Raw genomic sequence first — 14,093 nt, 5'->3', positions numbered from 1 at the left:
CCCATCCGCTCTGGCCTCCGGAAATGAACTTGTTAGATGGGCTGTGCGATTTATTGCTCATGAGGCTGGGGTGTCTCTTTGTGAATGTGTAAGAGTCTATAGGGGCTGACTGTGAGTGAATGCGTGGTGTGTGTGTGTGTGCGTGCGTGTGTTAGTGACAGTGAGTACGTGTGTGTTGCGATGTTGCTTTCACAGGGCCTGGGATTTATTGCATGTCTGCATTTCTCAGAGTCTCAGAGCATGTGTAGCAACGTGTGGAATTTATATCAGTGTGAGCACCGAGGTATCACGTATGTCTATCTTGCTGGGTGTTTTACCTTCAGTGTAAAGATTTTAACCCTAAGTGATTTCATTTACTGTCTTTTTACCCCTTTTTTTGTAAAACCAACTCGTGTTGAAGTTTACAATTCAAAAAGCAGAGTTATAGATTTTGCTGAAGTCTTGTTTGAAAGTGTTCTGCTGACGCTGGATGATGTCAGCTCTACCTCGCGTTCTGAAGCGCACTGTTCACTGATCTGCCCAGCCTGCCTGCACGTGGCGTCAGACCCAGCTCTGTCCTCTGCTGCAGCCTCCACTGATGTATTGATTGGGTTCCATTTAAAAGCCCTGTTCTCCCACCGTTATTTACTCCAATAGTAAATCTTTACAATGCCGTAAAGGACTGTTTTACACACTCTGGTTATACAATGTCCTGCCGCAAGGAACAGACAGACGTGTGTCAGGAGAGGAGAGAAGTAGAGAGGAGGGCAGAGGAGAGGAGAAGCGACAGTACCTCCAAAGAGCACCATAAGGCGTTCATGTTACAGAACCTTGGAGGATACTCTGAACGAAGGATGTTTCTTCTGTCAACTTTAATAACCTCTCTGTCGTGCTTTACAACTAATACTTGTGTTTGTGGCTTAGCATTTTCATTGGAGGTCTGCGGAAAGTAATCTTATTTACCTCCATTTTGAATATCCTCATTGTCATCAAAACACAATACCTTGCAAATATTTTAAATACCACTTTGACTTGTCTGCATGTTGTCACAATGCAACCACATGCCTCAGTACTGTACAGAGATTTCTTGATAGATCAACTCAAATTAGTGCATTGAAGTAGAACATGTCTATTGTAGACAGTTTTAAAGGTTTTATACAAATGCCAATCTAAAAAGTGTGGCATGTGCTTGTGTTCAGCCCCTATGAGTAAATACTTGACATTTTTCCTAATTTGTCTTTGTAAATTAGCCCAGCCGTGAGGGGCAGTGTCTTGACACAAATATTCGATTAGATTTAGATTAGATTTTACAAGGCCTTGCTAACAAATGGCCATATTTAATCTAGACCCTTCTATTTTAGCTCTGGCTGTATATAAAGGGTCATTGTTGCTATACAAGATAAATTCAAGTCTTTTGCAAACTCTTAACAAGCTTTTTTTTTTTTAGGATCTCTAACCAGCTTTTAAGTCCAAGCTCAAGAAAACATCTCCACAGCACGATGCTGCCATCACCGTGTTTCTCCATAATAGTGGACTGTTTAGGATGATGTGCGGTACAAATTCTCTACACTCTCTACAGGTAAATTCTGGTCTCATCTGACCAGACAAACTTCTTCCACATATTCACTGTGATTCTTATGGCAAACTTCAAACAAGACCTTTAAGAAAAATATGTTTTTTTTAAAGGTGCCTTGAGAAGACTTGCATATATAAATAACATAAACCAGTTCAATTCCAGTTTTGTCCCACTGTAGGCAAAAGTGACTTTCCTCTTTGTATGAGCCTGGATCTAATTCTGTTGACATTTCCTTCATGGAGCAGTCATATTTACAAATTACACACATGGACTCCATTTACCAGTCCTGACTGCGATTTGTTGCACTGAATTTTATTTCAAGGTCTTGAGTACAGAGAGCTAGAAACACATGGACGCCACACTTTTCAGATTTTTATTTATGAACAATTTGGAGACCATGTCTCACTGCTGCCGCGCGTCACAAATACCTACTGCTTTGCGCTGTTCAATCACATGAAACTGCAATAAAACACTTTGACGTTTATGGTTGTAAACGTGACAACATGCCAAAGAGCTCAAGAGATGTAAGCAACTTAGCAGGTTATTGTCTTTTGTATAATTGTATATTTGAAGAAGGCTAATACACTTTCAAGAGAGCACTTATGCAAAAATGTATGTGAAGACGTCAAGCCCAGGCTTTGACACGCGCACTTCAGAGGTCGCTGTGCATCAGCAAAAATCTTTCCACTTAGATGTTGCTGAGGTTTTTATTTCATTAGAGAACGTATGCTAGCAATTCTGGTCTCCACTGCCCACTGCGGGCCTTTAGCCTGACCCACACTGCTATCGGCCGCATGGCCAAGTCACACCAGCAGTAATAATCACTTAATTTAGGAGCAGAAAGTCGGGAGACGCTCTGCCTTTATTGGTGTTGATGCCGAGCAGGCTTCAAAAAGCCACTGGGCCCGTAATTTATCTCTCTCTCTCTCTCTGCGGACCTAGAGAGTTTCAGGAACACAGTGAGAAAGACATGGAGCGTAAATGAGTGTGAGGGAGAGGAAGGGTTGGAATATGTGTCTTTCAGTGGGAGTTTAATAGTAGTTGGCTGTTGACTTTGGTGTACTTATTCTTTGATGTCAGTAACATGATCATCAAGGATCTCTTCCCTCAGCCCCCCTGCAGTAAGCTTTGCGCTGGCAGCAGAGCATTCCACCTCACAAACTCCTCCGAGTTGAACTTGGCGGTCCAAATCATCCACTGCTGGTAGGGCTCGCTTGGGAAATCCAAGCTGAAATGTATACTTAAAAAAAGATCATTTGGAATAAACAATAAATAATTCAAGAGATGAGTTAAATAAGTAATAGTGTGATATCTATTTCTTTGGTGGCACTATTGCCTTGCTTTACTTATTAATGGGCTTAATAGACACCATGCCTCGCCATGAAGGGCAAAGTCTAAGAAGCCCACAGTGAGTCTCTTGAAGTGAGTACTTAAAGGAAAGAGAAAGTTGCAGCTTTCTTCATCTTGCCCTGTCTTTGGGAAGTGCTGAGACGTGGAGTACAGTCCAGAATATTTTATGTTTTGGGGGGGGAGTATTAAAAAAAAAAAAAATGATTATGAAGTGACATGAGCCAGCTGTGGGATCCTGAATCCTCAATTCATGCAACAAAACTCCCCTGTCCAGAATATCGTCCGTGCTCCAAAAATACCCTCCCCCGTAACATCCACCCTTCTCAGGGAGCAGATAGAATATCTTTCTCCATATCTGGCAACCATGACCGCAAATTAAGACGGAGCTTCTGTAAAGCTTGTGTAGCTCTGGGATTTATGAGCGCCCAAAAGGAAACAGAAACTTTTCAGATTTTAATTCTGCGTGGGTGTGAACACTTTTCAGTCCGCAGTTAACTATGATACTACGGCTTTCTTAAGCCGTCCCAGACCAGAGCGTTTCCTGAAACAGGAACGTTGGGAAGAATCCAGCCACACACTGTAACACCTCTGAGCCGAAATGAAAAGAAAACTGCTCCTGCACTGGCTGTCAAGTGACTCATCGTTTTTTGGGAGGGGGTTTTGTTACAACCTGTTCACGTGTCGATTTTAAAATGCCTAATTGCAACAAGCAAACTGACAGGTAAGCTCACTCAAAGTCAGGCTCAAGCCACTAAAAAGTAAAAGTATCATTACGACCATCTAATGGGCTCTCCTTCCTGTAATTCTAGGGTTAATACACAGAGAACGTTGCAGCTGGCAGGGAACTGAGGTGGGTGGGCTTAATGGTTTGTTGTTCGAGTGTTGACACCTTCTAATAAGTTGACAAATGTGTGCTTTAGTGGCCAGTCAACAACTTGCTAATATACGACTAAAACACTTTCTTGTGCTGCTGCAGAAGGACTGAGGCAGCGCAGGCTTTGCAGAGCAGCAGGAGTATTTCAGCAGACGGATGGACAGGAGCGCGCCGTCATCCTGAAACACGGCCGACCGCAGCCAGAGGTTGTAAATCTGGCCGTGCCTGAACTTCAGCACTGGCCAACTTTTGTGAGCATGCACCTGAACGCATCGTGCGCTGCAATGCTGCAGTCTGGACTGGACAACAAACAACGTTGCGCAAGCATGTTGATCAAATCCTAATTTTAATGTCAGCATTTTTTTTATTGTTTCACTCCAAACACATGCAGCTATATGTGTTCACAAGAGTGTGTTCCAATGTGCAGGGCTATATTTAGGAGGATGTGGGCCCCTGAGCTAGAGCCGGTTTTGGCACCCTACCCACACACGCTTCTTTTACCCAGGCAAATTTCAGCTGACTGAAAGCTAGGGACACACCAACTACATCACTTCTTCGACTATTAAAGCAACAATGTCAAACCTGTATTGGGCCACATAATGCATCAAAAGCAAAGCAAGAAATGTGGAGCATGTGCGTGAGAGTATGAGAAAAATCAAACAGTCCATCTTTTAAGGATGGTCTGTGTCATTTCTACTGTTCCAACCACCAGAAGGTGAAAGTCCTGAAAGCAGAATTTAGGAAGGGACTGAAACCCAAATAACACACTGATAGGAACATTTGACTGGAGATGTTCATTTCACCATATTTGCAAAGTAGTTTTGCTTTGTGGTAGCACTATTACCTTGCATCAATAAGGTCCTTGGGGTTTTCTGCATGCACGTTTTCTATGTGGATTTTCACTGTTGGCAGTGTTGCTATGGGTCTCAACAAAAAAACGAGACAATTCACACCATAACCCTAACCCTCTTTATTTCACATAGGGCTGAGTTAGTTTTGTTTGTAGTTTTTTTTTTTTCAGTTTACTTTTCTTGATTCTTGTTCACTTTTCAAACTTACAGTTTACTAAGCAGAATGTAACGTGTTTTCCCATGGGTGTTTTTTTATTTTATTTTTTTGGTAGCTTCAATTTTCAGCAAAAGCTGTAGGTGGAGTCAGGTCATCTGTATTCTAAAGAGTCTTCAGTGCTAGCATGCAAGGCAAGGACGCCCACTTCCTCACTCCCTCACACATTCCTCACCTGATGCTTTGGGTGCAGAGAGGATAAAAAATATAGCCATGTCTCCCCCCTCTGGCCTGTGACTGCTGGAGACGAGGACGCCTCTCGCCTCCCATTTCCCTTGGTCCACAGGAGGCCCATCTCCACACAACTGCGGACCCATCTGTCCCGCATGGCTAACTGGGCTCCTGTGTATTCACCGCTGCCGAGAAACAGAGAAGCAAAGGGGGTCGAGGGGTGGTGGTGGTGGTGGGGGTTTCAGGATCCAACATCTGGGAGCCATCAAGCCAAAAGAGCCTCAGATCCTGAGATTCCAGTCTCCGACTGCTCTCTCTCCTCTCAAGCCCCTAACCCCCCCACCACTCACCCCCTCCCCCTCCATACTACCTTTCCTCTCCATCTGTCTCCCTCCTTCACCTCTCCTTCCCCCTCCTCCTCTTCCTCTGTTCCTCTCGTCCCAGCTGCCCATCATTTCCCTGTCTCCTCGGCAGTGGGCCTAATCCAAACAGATTGTCTAACTGTTCCAAAAACATACTCCCTTTTCTAAGTCCACTCCCCTCCACCCCTCCGCGCTGCCCCCTTTTTGTCCTGCGTTCATCCCCGGGAACAGGCTCTCTCTTTCATGGTGGAGGAGCTGCCGGTGTCCGTCTGGTCTAGGTTAGCAGGTTACTGCTCCACATGACAATTTCAAGGAGAATAACCTAACTGGGCACCAAAGCTCTTTGACAGATCCCCGATTTAATACTCAAGCACCATACATTACGTACCGTCTAACCCTCTCTGCTCCCTCTCCCTTCTTTCTTAACTGTATAGGAATGACTGCAGCTGTGTGTGTGCGTGCGTGTGCATGGTTCAGAGCTCTTTTGTCTCAAGCACATAGTCCAGGCCAGCCTCCTAATTTCCACATGCTAGTGCTAGGTTAAGGAGAGATCCCCAGTAGGGCGTTTGGAAGCAGATAGGTATCCCAGGAGACCACCAGGCCCCCTGCTGGGTAGCCCGCCTACATCTGAGGCTCCCCATGCCACTGCTGGGTGAACTCCTGCATACTGTGTTTTGTTTAGAAGGAAGCGCCATCCCTATTTACCATAATTGAATTAAAAGGATTAACATGGTTCCAGTGTTGCTCACATCTGTGTTCTCTGTGATTCCAGCTCCTTCCTCATGTCTTGCCGTTCTTAAAAAATAAATAAATAAAAAGAGGGAGTTTTTTCAGCTGCACAGGAAATGCAAGATGAGAAATGAATGTGAGATTTAATGTAATTAAAAAAACACATAATTAGAAGGCACAAAATAATCCAAATGATATTTATTTTCTGTTGATACAGTACGTTAGGATGTGCTGCACTAAAGTCTGCCAATTAAATGGCGTCATAATGGTCTCAATATTTACATTAAGCTCCAAAAAACAAAGAAGAATAACGAATTGCAGTAAAAATTAATGCTGGCGTAAAAGTCCCTTTGTTGACTTTAGCCTGAACATGTAGCTGTTATCCCAATTGGATAGTGACAGAGGGTCATAGGAGCAGCTGCCTGCAGATCAGAGGCTGGATTAATTGTTGACACTCTCCCAGTCCAAACAGAAAACCTCACTACCCCCGTTATACACACACACACCTACACACACACACACGCACATATGGGCACAAGCACACACATAGTGTCCCAACTACACTGAGGCCTTGACAGACACTTTGATTTATGTCTGGCCACCAACAAAAAAAGAGAACAAAATCAATTGGCTATTACCGCACTTAGCACCGGGCTGTCACCACCTGGGAGTAGGGTGTTGAAAATAAAAGACAGAGTCCATACAGCATGTCTATACCACTCCATATACTCATTCCCACCGGGGGAGACAGATCAGTGCTCAATCTCCATATACACAGCCTCCAAACTGACTCTGCGTAGCAGTTGTACTCAGTGGGTGGGGGTTTCAGTTGTAGCCCGGAGGTCAGGAGAGCTGGCTTGGGACTTCAGTGTTGATGGTCGGAGTTGCCAGACGAGCTAGAAAACGGTGGCTGGAAGTAGTAGTAACCACAAAAAAAAAAAAAAAAAAGAAAGAGCTAGGCTCCAAGTTCCATCTGGCCAGCTGAGGAGTCAAGAGGCTGTGGTGTGACATTTGCAGGTCCCTGTGACTTTAACTAGGAGACGCACTGATGTCAGAATTTAAAGCTGGAAACTGCTGTCGATTTTTGCTACCCTCAATTTAAAATTTTTAAGAACTTCAACATATGAAGCTAAAAGAACAGCAGTGTTTGCTAGACCTATGGTTGTGAGCAGCCACTAATTATCCATTTTAGAAGCAGCGGTGAGGTCACCCCATTTAGCTCCTTTCAGGATTCCAAACTCTCACTCTTCTTAAGTAAGACGTAAGCTTTTCCTCTACTTTTGGAGTACCAGAGTGTAAGTCTACATACACATAATTGCAGATGACGGTATTTGTTTCCAACTGGCCATTGCTGTCTGACCCAGCCGACCCTATGTAATAAGCTGAATGAATATTTGAAAATCAGAAACACTTTTTAAAAGCAACCCTGACCCACACCTCAGTCTAAGCTCTAAACAGCAATAAAAGAAGGCAACAACTGGTTTACATGAGTTATCAGGATTAGTAAAATTACTAGATGGAAACATCACTCTTTATAAATATGCTATATATGTGAATCATCACCTTAACTCTGAGATATCCACGTTGGCATTGTAAATGAGAGCTAGTTCTCTGTCATCTCACCTGGCTAAATAAAGGTTAAAGAAATAAATGGTTGACATCTCAAAAGGACAATAGAGAGTCACTTTCTTCTGCTTTGTTCATCCTCCCTGTTAGCTTCTGCAAGTATTGCTCTCTCTCGCTGTCCTGCAGCCTGAATAAACCACTGAACTGTCATAAAAGATACCAATGCTTTTTATATAGCTTCTTACTTGTCTATTCTTCCTCTGACTTCATTTTAAACACCACAGTAAACCGAGAGCAGCTAACCTGGAGTCTTCATCCCTCAGTAACAGCCTCCATGACAAAGGCTGCCAGTGCAACCCAGTCGAGCTTAAAAATGGTGCTTCTGCCTATTGGAAAACATTTGAATTTGAGTTTCCAAGTGACCAGTCACCAGTCAGTGTTGCTCAAGCCAAGTATCAGCAAATTCCAGTCATTTTGTGGCGCGTTGTGTTTAATTGGAACAGTGTCGATCTAAAGCACAGTGCTGTTTAAATAAATGCAAGACGAAATGTTTAATGTTACTAAATCCTGTTTGTGAGAAAACTTTAGAAATTGTTTTATCAATTTTCACATTGGCTTTTAATCCTCTCAGCGTTAAGGACCAAAACTGGATTGTAGTCTTGTGCAACTTATTTTTATTACAAGCCATGATGTAATATATATTTAGCTGTGATAAGGTTACCTGAAGCACACTCTGATAATGTTAACTGCACCCCTTCACCTTGCCTTGACCCTGATGTCTTACACATTTAAAACTGTCCTTCTCTATTCAGGCCTTTCATTCCCAGTGGAAGCTATTCTCGGCATGCATCATGCAAGCAAGGATATTTTTATGGTAAGACTTTATGGAGCAGGATGTAAGGAGGTAGGGGGTTGAAGCATTGAAGGAGGATAGATATACGATTTTGTTACACTGCAGGATTCAGACACAGAGGAACACTGTTAGAGACAAAGAAGCAAATTAAAGAAAAGAGGTAAGAGGGAGTGAAACAAAGTTTCAAACTGCGATGGCTATTTGCTCCCTCGCTACATAGGCGCTCCAAATGCAGCGCAGTTGTCGGCTCGTCCCTCACGACTAGCAAAGAAACCGTGTCTGACCCAACAACTGCGTGTCTGCCAAAAGGAATGCAGGCCAGGGTCAGCGGCTGAGGCCTCAAGCCTCTGAGGGGCTATTCTGAGAGCAAGAGCTCATCGCTTGTTCTAACCCTATACTCCCGTCTTGTGACTGTGGTTAAAAATGGGCCCATGTGCTCACTGATACTCAAACACACACATATACGCACAAATGATGTTTAGAGGAGACCAAACTTCTGAAAACAGAAGGGTGGAAACAAACAGAAGCATCATGTATTTTTCATGTAACATTCTTGACATCGGGGCCTATATGCTTAGTCGGGTGTGGGTTTCGATGCAAAAGACATTTGCTGCAAGGGTGTTGTCAAAGCAGGAAAAACTGTAGTAGCTCGGTCACAATGTGCAAATTGTTTCAGCGTCCGCCTTCGGTTCCAAGTTCCAGCCCACTGACCATATGCCGTAATCACAGTGTATTTAGCTTTATCTTTAGAGAGCTGGCATTCATGACTCTTCTTTATGACACTTTAAACTTTAACTGCCTGGGTCTTTCTGCTTCAACTCCACTTTAACGGCTGCTACCCAAGGGAGCTGAGGAGCTTATGAGACAGAACTGAAGAAAGCTCTGATCACCCATGTTGGCAGCAGCAGCGGCGTGGCAGAGCAGACCAGCCGTCCTGAAACAGCCATGCAGCCGGTGAGATACAGTGAACCCGAGAGCAGAGAGGTTATAATTAAACATAAATGCAACACCACATATTTATATCAAGCTATTAACACATTTACACCTGGTGATGTCATCTCGGCCCATCCTATCTACGTTTTTCAGTGGCTCGCAAAAGGTATTCGCAACCCTTGAACTTCTTCACAATTTGCAACATTACAATTCTGTTAGAATTGTGCAAATTTACTCACCCACCTTTGCTACGATGCTACATAACATGACGTGTTTAGCACGTTAGCAAAGGTGGAAAAATCCATTAAGTTTCCTTTATGGATGAGTGCCAAGAAGAAATCATTGTTGAAAAAAAGTAATGAAAAATCTCTTTCAGAGTTTGTTGGGAGCCAAGTAGGGGTCACAGCAAACATCTGGATGAAGCAACTCTAGACAGATGAGGCGACAAGTAAGCTCTTGACCCCAACATCAAATACTAAAACACGATGTTGGCAGAATAATGCTGTGGGAATGCTTCTCTATATGTGAAACATAGACCAGCTCTTAAGAGTTGATGCTAAAGAGTGCAAAACACTTGAGACTATTGCAAAGATTCACATTTCAATGCTTTAGATTAAGAGAAAGTGCTTTGGGCAGAAGACCTGAAAATGAATTCTTTTGCCCGGCATACATTGCTGTGTGCTGATGAACGCAGTGGCAGCACCATGCTGTGGGAATCCCCAGACAGGGAGCCTGGTTTGAGCTGCTAAGAAGACTGTAATAAGTAGTGAGTTATACTTGAAGAACATCCATTATAGGTTTCAAAAGACTTGAGGTGGAGGTTCCCCTTGCAGCAAAACAACAACCCTAAACATACAAGCCAGGGATCCAAACGGTTCAGCTCAAAGCATATTTATGTGTTAATTTGGCTCAATCAAAGGTCAGACCTGAGTCCAATTATAAACTCACGGGAAGAAATAAAACGTAGTGATCCATCCAATGACCGAGCTTGATCCGCTTTGCCAAGAGGAACAGGCAAGTGTTTTGTTCTCTGCATGTCAAGAGCTGGTAGATTCATACCACAAAAATACTTCCAGCTGAATCAAAACACATTTCTAGATATCATTTTTCCTTCACTTCTTTCCATTTCATAATCATTTGCTACTTTGTGTGTACATATCATGAAAAATCTCATTACATACATTGAAGTTAGTGGTTGTAATTTGTCAAAAATGTGAAAAAGTTCCTCTTACGACCAATTATATGTTTTACAATAGATTTATTATCCATAATCAGTATCTGATACTGAAGCATCTCTTTGTTAAATCGTCTGTTTCATTAGTTGCCAGCTCTGGTTCATGTGGCCACCCATTAATAATCCCAGTGGTTTGGAAAGAATAGGCACACAAACTTATAATCACATTTAAAAGCTCCGGGATCACGGATCCACACAAATAGCCTCACTTAACCAGACACAGATGTGTGCAGCAGAACCTCGTATCCTCTATTCTCCTGCATGGCAACACTTAGAAACTCAGTCATAAGCAAATCCTAGAACAATAACGGGGGTTCATGTTCGTAGAAGTTGTGCAACACATAACCCAGAGAGACACCTGTTGGGACACTCAGACTCCCACAAGCCCAAGATAGTCTGTCATCTTAGGTGCTTGCTCACGTGAGTTCCCAGGGGGGTTGGGGCTGAGCCGCCCTCCAGCAGGACTTTTATGGATATGTTTACGAGCACTTCGTCGTAGTCCCCTGTTTTAGGACGGGCTGAGCAAAGCTGAGCTGAGCAGGAGGGGAGGTGGGACAGGATTGATGGCAGGCGGGACAGCGCAGCCCTGTCTGGGCGTCTAGGTCATACGCCATGGCCTCTGTTTTCTCCGGTTTCAGCTCAGGTTGCCGTTTCATGTGGACTCTCCAACAGGGGGACACTAACTGTCAACATAGCTCCCCTGCGAATGCCATAGGTCAGTGCGCACATGTGCTCGCAGTGAGTCTAGTTGGGGCTCGCGATGGATCAAGTAGAGAGAGCACCCCATTGTGCGAATGAGCCCAATAAATAAGAGTTAAATATGCTGCTCCGCCAGAGTCTGATCCCGGTCAAACACACTGGAGCTGTCCGAGCCAAGCCCTCGATGTTACAAAATCAGGAATGTTTTAATTTAAATATAGGGTAAGATTTCAGCAACCAAAAAATTTTTTAAAAAATGGCTGCTTTCTTAGGTCTTGTGTTATTTTGTGCAACCACAGCTATGTTAAAGGCCAGATGAGGCCCTGACCCTGCGGACCAAGGAATCATTAAGGGCTCATAAAGGGCTTTGCGTCAAGCCTCCACTCAATAGGCCTGCATCCACATGGAGCCGATGCAGCTGATTAATTAGTCAAGCAATCAATACGCTGCACCCTCCATCTACTGATTTCCCTGACTATTTTGTCCACGTACCACAGCAGTTACTGCACATATAGAAAAATATCTACGCGTACTCCGGCAGACACACGAACGCCGTGTGCAGGAAAGCATACATACGGACCAACAAATGCACAAAGAAGCAATCACACACTTGTCTAGAAAATGATAATGAGATCGGAAAACAAAGAAAAACACTTTGAATTGGGGATAAGAAGCGACAAAGGGAGAAAAAGCTGTGGGAATAAGTATGAAAGTTCTCACCTTCAAAGCAGTGAGAGCAGTCTGACTGTCAGTCAGGAGAGGGAGGTGCCATTTGAAGGATCAGTCATCCTTGACAGCGCTGTCATGGAGAGCCTTAATTAGCCAGGATTACTTCCTCACTTAATGAAGCATGCGCTTCTTCGTCTCGGCCCGAATACCACTCGCTCCTCTTCCTATTTGCCTTCCCCCAGGTTTTCTCCTCTGTCTGTCTCCCTCACTCATTCGCTGTTGCTCATCCCTGTTCTCTGAGCTTCTCTTCAGGCAGGCTCCTTAAATCACTGTTCATACTGGAGACTTCTCACATCCCGTATCGTAGACGCTCTGTCACTTTCACTAACCTAAGTGGGTGTGTGTTCATTCCCCCTTCAGAGTCCTCCTTGAACAGACACACACTCAATTCCTGCTCAATTGCAGCTCACATTTTGACAGATTCTCTCTTTTTGTTCTTCTCAAAATGTGCCACTTTCCAAACAAAACCCTCTGGTCAGTTCAGTATATCATCTGGTTGGAGGACCATGCTCACCATCTGATGAAACAATCGTGTTGGTTCTCTAAGAGCCAGTGTGACTCTTGTTTCACCAAAGACATGGATAATAGTTGCAACTTGGATACGAATGACTATGACTATGAAATGGAAGGAAGATTTTCCAATTGTTTTTGCGAAAAAAAACATGAAAAGTGTGATGTGCATTGCTCTCAATCCCCTTTTACTCTGGCACCACTGAATAAAATCTGGTGCAGTTGGCCGTCTTCTGATCGTGGCAGCGAATGAAATCATCAGTGAATGGAATCATCTGATCCATCCATGTCCAAGAAGATCAGTAAACCAACAACACTGTGAAGACCAAGACGGACAGCGGACAGGTCAGGGGATATTTGTGGAGAAGCTCGAAGCAGTGTTAAGCTGTGAACATCTCACAGAGCACTGTTCAATCTATCATCTAATAATGGAAAGAGCTGGTGGCAAACACACACTATACATCACCCTGAACACAACGTCCCCATGGTGACCCGCAGTGTAAAGCTATGAGGTTGCATTTCCTCAGCAGGCGATCAGAGCCGACAACGAGATGGAGAGAGCTGAATACATGGCCATCCTGGAAGAAAACCTGCTGGAAGTCACAAAAGTAGATTGACCTTCCAACCGGCAGCTGACCCTAAACGTAAAACCAGCTACTATAAAATGACTTAAATCAGATAATATTAGAGTTAGAATGGTATAAAGTCCAGAGATGAATTTATGGGAACAATTGAACGTTCATGTTTACATGCGCAAAACAAAAACCTAAATGAAAATCAGACTCTGATTAAAGCCGTTCTGGATATACCACAGCTGTACTTCTTCATGATAAATCTCACAAATGTGAGTTCTATTTACTAATTAGGTCAATTCTGGAATTAATTATTTGCTCTGAGTTTTATGTGGGCTGTCAGAGTAAAAATGCCAGACTTGAAATGGTTTTCAGATATTGTGATACATTTGTTAGGTTTGTCCTTTAAAATAATGCACACATTTCTTTTCTCCTCACCTCTTAACAGAACTTTTGTTCCATCACATATAATGTAACAAAATATGCTCATGTCTGTAGTTTGTGCTAAATAATATATATTTTTTAAAAACTTTAGGGGCCATGAAAACATCTAAAGATCCTGCCTGTAAAATATGATCTTACATATTTTAAATTACATGAGCTTTGCAAATGTGCAAAGCTAAAAAGTTGAACATGACAGAACGGATGGGCCACAAAAGGCCTGGCCATTAAGGAACAGAGACGTTGTGGAAAGGATCAAGAGAGAAGGAGGAGTGAAGGTGAGGTACAGGTTTGAAGGAGCAAAGAGAGCAATTTGCCGCCACAGCGCACACAATGTCCCCTCCATGCCTGTGGGCCACGTGAAGACTGCTCCTTCAATTACACTTCACACTGGCCAGGGTGAAAGAGACAGAGAGACAGAGGAGGAAAGAGATGAAGGAGGGAGACAGA

The 14,093-nt window shown here is 43.5% G+C and overlaps 1 protein-coding gene and 1 long non-coding RNA gene across 6 annotated transcripts in view; one reads left to right on the top strand and one right to left on the bottom strand.

The window, feature by feature from the left end:
* LOC145552774 (uncharacterized) overlaps positions 1-14,093 on the bottom strand; it is a 131,649-nt gene that overhangs the window by 67,183 nt on the left and 50,373 nt on the right. The window contains exon 1 of one of the 5 annotated variants that reach the window (XR_014088879.1): positions 12,112-12,423. The exons of the other annotated variants lie outside the window; for them this stretch is intronic. The gene's annotated coding sequence lies outside the window, so the exon portion shown is untranslated. Of the gene's footprint in view, positions 1-12,111; positions 12,424-14,093 lie in introns of those variants that run through there. 5 annotated transcript variants of the gene reach the window in all.
* Positions 1,572-4,366, top strand: LOC103470549 (uncharacterized). Its single transcript, XR_534502.2, has 3 exons — positions 1,572-3,626; positions 3,715-3,755; positions 3,882-4,366. It is a non-coding gene; the product is annotated as an uncharacterized LOC103470549 (long non-coding RNA).

Source organism: Poecilia reticulata, chromosome 9, assembly GCF_904066995.2.
Source record: "Poecilia reticulata chromosome 9, P_reticulata-male-v2, whole genome shotgun sequence".
Classification (NCBI taxonomy): Eukaryota; Metazoa; Chordata; class Actinopteri; order Cyprinodontiformes; family Poeciliidae; genus Poecilia; species Poecilia reticulata.
The sequence above is the reverse complement of the archived record's forward strand: the minus strand, read 5'-3'. Positions and strand labels throughout refer to the sequence as shown.